This window comes from Acomys russatus, chromosome X, assembly GCF_903995435.1.
Source record: "Acomys russatus chromosome X, mAcoRus1.1, whole genome shotgun sequence".
NCBI classification, from domain to species: Eukaryota; Metazoa; Chordata; class Mammalia; order Rodentia; family Muridae; genus Acomys; species Acomys russatus.
Window position 1 is genome coordinate 76,381,649 of NC_067169.1, and position 6,992 is coordinate 76,388,640.

The 6,992-nt window shown below is 41.2% G+C and overlaps 1 pseudogene; it reads right to left on the minus strand.

The window, feature by feature from the left end:
• Nucleotides 1–1,171: 1,171 nt before the first annotated feature.
• Nucleotides 1,172–2,248, minus strand: LOC127184889 (archaemetzincin-2-like; annotated as a pseudogene).
• Between the last annotated feature and the right edge of the window lie 4,744 nt (nt 2,249–6,992).

Genomic DNA, 6,992 nt, shown 5'->3' on the forward strand with positions numbered 1-6,992 from the left:
CATGCTCTTGGCAATCTTTTCCTCCTGTTGGGTTGCTGTGTCCATCTTGGATATAATTTTTGCTTCATCTTATTATACTTAATTTTGTTATATGAGTTATCTCATCTCATAGAGGCCTACTCTTTTCTAATAAGAAGTAGAAGGGTAGTGAATCCACATGGAAGAGGAGGTGGAAAGGAGCTAGGAGGAGTGAAAGGAGGAAAAACTATAATGAGGATATATTGTATAAGAAAGGAATCTATTTTCAATTAAAGTAAAAAGGTAGGAAACTCAAAAATAAACTTTTAAATTCTTTGTCAACCATTTCAATCTTTAACTATCTTTGCATGCACTGTTATCGAAATGTTATAAACTGTTGGAGGAGTTCTGTTGCTTTTGTGTTATTTTTTCACATTTACTCTGCTTCTGCATTGTTACTAATATATTTGTTGAAACGGACATCACTTCCTATTTTATGTGAAGGTTCTCCTTAGTGAGCACATTCATCTTTTAACCCCACCACCATTAAGGTGAGAGAAAGGAGAGATAACTGTATGCAGAGTGCTTTCCACACAAGCATAAGGACATGAATTTAATCTCCAAGAAGACACACAGAAAGCCAGTTGAAATTGGTGCACACATGCAATCTTCATCCTGGGGTGGGCAGCCAATCTAGCTGAGTCAGCAAAGTTCAGGTTCAGTGAAAGATCTCCTCTGGAGATAAGGTGGAGAACATTTGAGGAAGACACTCAGTGTGAGTCTTTTTTTTAAAGTGTTTATTTATTTACCCCCTGGCTTCACCTAATCCTATTGGAAGTGTGGAAAAGATGCGCTCACTGCCACAGACCAGCAAGTGAGACAGGAGAGAAGGGCAGCGAGGGTTCCATCTTCTTAGAGAACCGGGTTCCAGTGTGGGGGCTTCAGAGAAGTTCTAGTCTATTAGCCAGTCTCAGCATACTCAGCAGATGGCTTGTTCCAGGGAAGCCTCTACTCACAAACACCTAGGCCAGTCTTTACCTCCCTGACTCCTGTCTGAAAGTCCTTATTTTTCTTTTCTTTTTTTTTTTTTTTTTTTTTTGGTTTCGAGACAGGGTTTCTCTGTGTAGCCTGGACTCACTTTGTAGACCAGGCTGGCCTCGAATTCACAGAGATCCTCTGCCTCCCGGGTGCTGGGATTAAAGGCGTGCACCATGCCCGGCTGAAAGTCCTTATTTCTCGAGAACAGCAACGCATCTTACTATCCATTCTCTCCAATCCTTAAAGGCTTCCACAGGTTTCTGCAAGTTCACATGCTCAGAACTATTTTTCGGAGTTGTTCTTGATGCATCGCTAGACTTGTCGTCAATCCACCTCAGCAGTGCTTTGTATCTGTCCACAATATTGAAGCAAATAACATACTACAGCTTGCGTTAGCAGATAGGACAAAGGTTTAGCGGACGCTAAGTGATTTGAGCCTTGCCTTAAGCACGCAAGCTACTGGCAGTGTCGCAGTCCAAATATGTGTCCAATCTCATGGGTTAAGGTCTTACAGGATCGCCACAGCAGAATACTAGTGATTTCAGGGTTGTAATAGTTATCAAAGATGGAATAGTCACTGGAAGATGTTCGTTGTGGAGTCTTTGCCTTCGTGTCTTGAGCTGTAGAAATCCTTGCCATACCTGGCAAAGCTGAATATCCCCGCACCGTCTGTCAAAGAGGCCTGTCCAAAGACAAAATTCCAGGAGCCTCGTGGGTAGAGTTTGATCATGGTGATCCCCACGATGCAGAAGGCATCTGTGGGTCTCTTCTTTTTCAAGAATGCCAGGATACGCCCTGCATGAATCTGTAGGTTTTGTGTGTGCTCATTCACTCTAAAGGAACACTTTGTTGCAGAGACTGGAATTGAGTCTAAGAACTTTACCGTCAAAGCATAGAAAAATGCTTTACAGTAGCCCTTGAGCCATTTAACATACTCTTCAATGATAACTCTGGTGTTGCCTAGCGAGCCAATAGACTGTATGTAGATAATGTGTTTCTCTGGACATGGTGCCTTCCTGTAGGGATTCCTGAAAAACTGTTCGAAGTCTTGGGGAGCCTCAGGGTGGGAGGTGATCCAATCTGACTGTGAATGCACAGTAATGGGTCCAAACAGGTTACTGGATGGTTGGAAGGCTTCGTTCAACAAACTTCGTTCACCAGCATTGAATTTCTCATACTGAGGCACAAGCACTGGGTTCTTTGAGTTGAGAGTTGTTTTTAGCGTGTGTTCAGAGTGCTGTAGTGCCTACATCTCTGAGATGCCAGACTCATGGTGACAGGTCTTTTCCATTCATATTGAGTCCCTTTGTGACGCTTCCATCCTTCCACGGACCGGGTCGAACAGGTGTTCCACCATGAGGCTTTATAAAAGAGAAACCTCCAGCTGCTGTTTCCCACTTAGGTTTTTTTAAGGACAGACATGTCTGGCAAAGGGTTGTGGAGGGCACTTTCATCCTAATAAAAAAGACAGATTGGAAGGTCAGATCCTAGTCCAATGCAGATGGTGACGTTGAAGGAAGGATGCAGGGAGGCATCAAGGCATCGTAGAGCCACTGCACCGAGCAGGGAGCCACTGACTTCCATAGCTTTCACCAGAATAAATAGCTCCAAATCTAAATGTCTACTTCAGTGACGTTGCTATTAGGTCCAAACATCAATTATCAGAAACTATTCATCCTTTCTTGGATACTTCAAAACAATTCAGATTAACATGTTCCAACCATACTTATCATTTGCTCAAAAGTGGTCCTCCTCAGTGCTTCTTGATATCAATTAATAATGTCATCTGAATATGCAAGCCAGATCTCTGGGACTTTTTTCATCCTTTCCTTTCTTTCCCTCATTATCTAATCTACCACAAGTATTTATGCCTCCTAAAATATATGTCAAATCTGCCTACTTATCTCCATTCTTGAAACCATCTTTCCAGTTCAACCATTGGCATCTCTTTTAATTACCTCTTTTAATTTTTCTGTCTTCTCATAATTTATTCTTTTCAAAGTACCCAGAGAGATGTTGCTAAGTATTAAAAGAATTCTGTTCAAATATCTTAGAGAATCATCATTGTTCTTAGAATAAACGTCAAACCTTTACCATGACTGTTAAGGCAGAAATTGCAGTTTTAATATCCAGTATGTTTCCCCAGTTTATAGAAAAACAGAATATTCTTAGGAATAGTAATAATGTGGGTAAAAAATAAAACCTCCTTACAGTATTATTATAGCTAAAGTGGCCATCCAATATAGTTCTGGCAAGGATAATAACAATAAAAAATCTGTAGGATAATATTTCCAGGAAAATATTACTTTCCTGATGGACAGGGATAAACTCAGCTGGATTATGTTCTTGTTGATCCTTGATGTCCTTTTTCTCCTTATCAGAGGTGACGAAGCCATATTGGAAGATAATGACGCAAGTCACACTCATAGAACCACAGAATGTAAAGGCAAAAGCTTAGATCCCTTACACTTGAACTAGCACTGCACTAGACTTTCAGGAACTGCAATTGCTTGTACATTACTGAAACACATATGTATCTCTCATCATCCTGCCCATCTAAGATCCCAACTGGATCCATTTCTGGAGGGAGTTGTTCAGAATCATGGCTAGAGAGATACACAAACTCAAAACCATGAAGTGTATTCCATATCACCATTATTGGCTAATCAAGGGACTTCAAGTAGAGGAGAGATTGTCCTTATATTTGAATTTTAGGAAAACTTTGGAGGCAATGGAAAAGTGCTAGGGCTCAATTATAACAGTAAAACATTAACTACAGACCCTCTACTGAGTCAGAGGACTCTGAGAGTCAACAGAGTAGAATTGTGATGATAATCTAGAGGCAGAATTAACTGGATGTAATAAATGATTAGGTATGGGAATGGATAAAAGAGGAAGAGCTCTTGAGCTACTGAAATCTCTGGTCTAATGACCACTCATGGTGTCCTTCCAGTGAGAAAGATAATAGATTATAGATACTGGATAATAGGTAATAGAGAAAAGAGTGTGATTTCGAAGAAGATATAGTTAATCCAGGTTGGGTGAGGTGGCATTTAATATCTCCTAATGGAGGTGTTCAGCCTGTTAAATAGGCACATGGGTCTGGAGAGTCAAGATCCATGAAAGGCTTAGGTTTGAGATTTGTCTGAGAAGATGACAAGCCAGTGTTCTCAAGCTTCCTAATGCAACTCTTAGTTCCTCATGTTGTGGTGACCCCCAAACATAAAATGATTTTTGTTGCTACTTCATAACTATAATTTTGCTGCTGTTATAAATTGTGGTATCTGAAATGTGGCCCCTACAGGGAGTTGTGACCCACAGGTTGAGAAGTGCTGGTCTCAGTTATGTTTTTTTTTTTAAGCAGTGATTGTAGAAGTGCTTGTCAATAAGGGAAGAACATCTATTGAAAAGTATGAAAATTTAAAGTGCATAACATCTGTTGATTAAGCGAAAAAAATGGACATTAACAGGTGAGACAATCTATGATATCTCATTTGAAGACTGAGTTATTGTTCCACTGCTATGACTGTAATTCCCAGTATCTTAGAATTTGACTGTATTTGGAAATGCAGTCCTCAAAAAGGAAACCAAAGTAAAATAATGTACTTATGACCTTTTATCAATGTGACTAGCATCCTTATAAAAAGAGATCCCAAGCCTGGTGTGATAGTGCACACTTTTAATCTCAACACTTGGGAGATACAGACAGGTAGAACTCCATGTAGCCAGGGCTACTGAGTAGGACCCTAGAGTGATGGGTAAAGCAAAGGAAGGGAAGGAGAAAGGAGGGGAGACTAGAATAGGAACACAAAGAAATGCAAAGGCACCATGTAAGATAGCCACTCAGAAGCAAAAGAAAGACAGCTGAAGAAACAAATATGGCTGGCCCTGGGACAGCTGAATGAGAGACACTCAAGCTCCTGGTGCTACTACCATGAATGAGTATATGATGGAGAGAAGGGAAAGAGGGAATACTAGGTGGAGAGAGAGGAGAGAGAAGAAGGCTGAGTGGTTCATGTACTTTGGAGAGTGGAAATGGAGACAAAACAGTGGTGAGGAAGAGGCAGATATGAGGAGCCTGAGCAACCTCTTGGGACCATGATGTCTGGGCCAGGGCTGTCACTGAGAATAATGTCTAAGTTCATGGTCTTGCTGTAGCTGGTATCTGTGCCAATGTCTATGACCCAAGTTACCACCAAAGGTCATATGAATGTCAGTGGTCTGGGCTGCCTCTTGAGGCCATGGGATGTCTGAGGGCTGTGCTGCTACTAGGGGACATACTGATTTGATTGGCCTTCTCGGTCACTTGAGGCCATGGTGACATCTGGACCCATGCTACCTCCAGCGGCCATGCCTAAGTGCATGGTCCTATCACAGCCAAGGGCTGTGTGGATGTCTCTGGTCTGAGTTTCTGCCTGAGACCGCATTAATTTCCTAGCACTGTGATGAGCTGTGCCCCCCACCCAAAGCCAACTCCAAGGTCCTGAGAGCAGGAGAACTAGTCCCTGCCCTCACTTGTATAAAATAAGAGAACTGGTCCTGATGGTGCAGGCACAGGAGAGCTGGTGGGCTCAGATCCAGGCCCTGAGTTGTCTCACGCCAACATCCATCCCATCTATGAAGAGATGGGCCCTGCAGGATCTCCATGGCACAGGACAACAATAGGATGTCTCACAGGGGTCCTGGGAAGAATGCAGTATTGGTAGTGTGGCAAATGCCAGAGGCTTCTAATGAACACTTGTAAGTAACACTGTATGAGAAAAAGGGTATATTGTGTGACACACTGTGACATGCTGTGGCTTCCGTAGTGAGATGGGGGCTTTATATTTTTGTTTTAACAGGGAGGTTGTAAGGGGATGAATATGAAGGGATAGGGAGATGGGTGAGATTTAGGGTGCATGGAGTGAAATTTACAAAGAATCAAAAAAAATTAAAAAAAGAAAGAAATATGGAGCAGCCGGAAAGATTCTGAGAACCAAAGGAGATGGATGATAGCAAGGAAACAATATGTTCCAGACACAACAGGACTGACAAGAATATGAATTCACAGAGACTGCAACAGTACTTATAGGGCCTGCGCAGGTCCAAACCAGATGGGGTCCCAGCACTGAGATAGGGAAGTAGACAGTAATTCCCATCTCCCACCAAGAAGCTATCTCCAATTAACAACCACTCACAAAGGAATAAAAGGTCTCTTCAAGGGACTCTCACTAGATATATAAACCACACTTGGCCCAACAGTAGATGGCCAACCCAAAATGAACTCAATGGGACTTTGGGGGAAGTTTTTGTCTCATATTGCTTTGTTTGGGCATTTTTAACCTTATTTTATTTGTATATTATGGCTTCCAATTTTGTGGTTTTATGGGTTTTGTTTGTGTGTGGGTATGTCTTTGCATGTATGAGTTTTTCATGTTCGTTCCTTCTTCCTTCCTTCCTTTCTTTTTAGTTAGTTTGTTGGATTTCATCCCTGTTTGTCTTTTTTATTTGCCTGTCTGATATCTTAAGTGGGAAGGTGGGTAAGATCTGGGAGACTAGGGAGGGAGAACTGAGATCAGAATATATTCCATGGGAATAGTTTTATTTTTTAAAAAATTAAAACTAATAAAAAACTAAACTAAACTATTCAGTTTATTAATCTGTAACAGAGAGAGAGAGAGAGAGAGAGAGAGAGAGAGAGAGAGAGAGAGAGAGAGAGAGAGAGAGAGCTGACATCTTGACCTTGGATCATAGACTCCAGAACTGTAAGAATGTTTTTTTAAGGAGTATACTTTTTATATGCAAGTCAGTAATTTTACAGTACTTTGTTATGGCAGGCTGAAACTAATTTTAGTCACCAATCCAGATTATTAGGATTATGGGAAAGAAAGTAAGTTGGGGGAAGGAAGTGTTAAAAAGGAAAGAGTTTGATAGGTATAACATTGAGTTTGTGATTTCTGCATTACATCCAGATAAAGATGCTTGGGACGTTTAACTGGCATTGAAAATAAAAGATA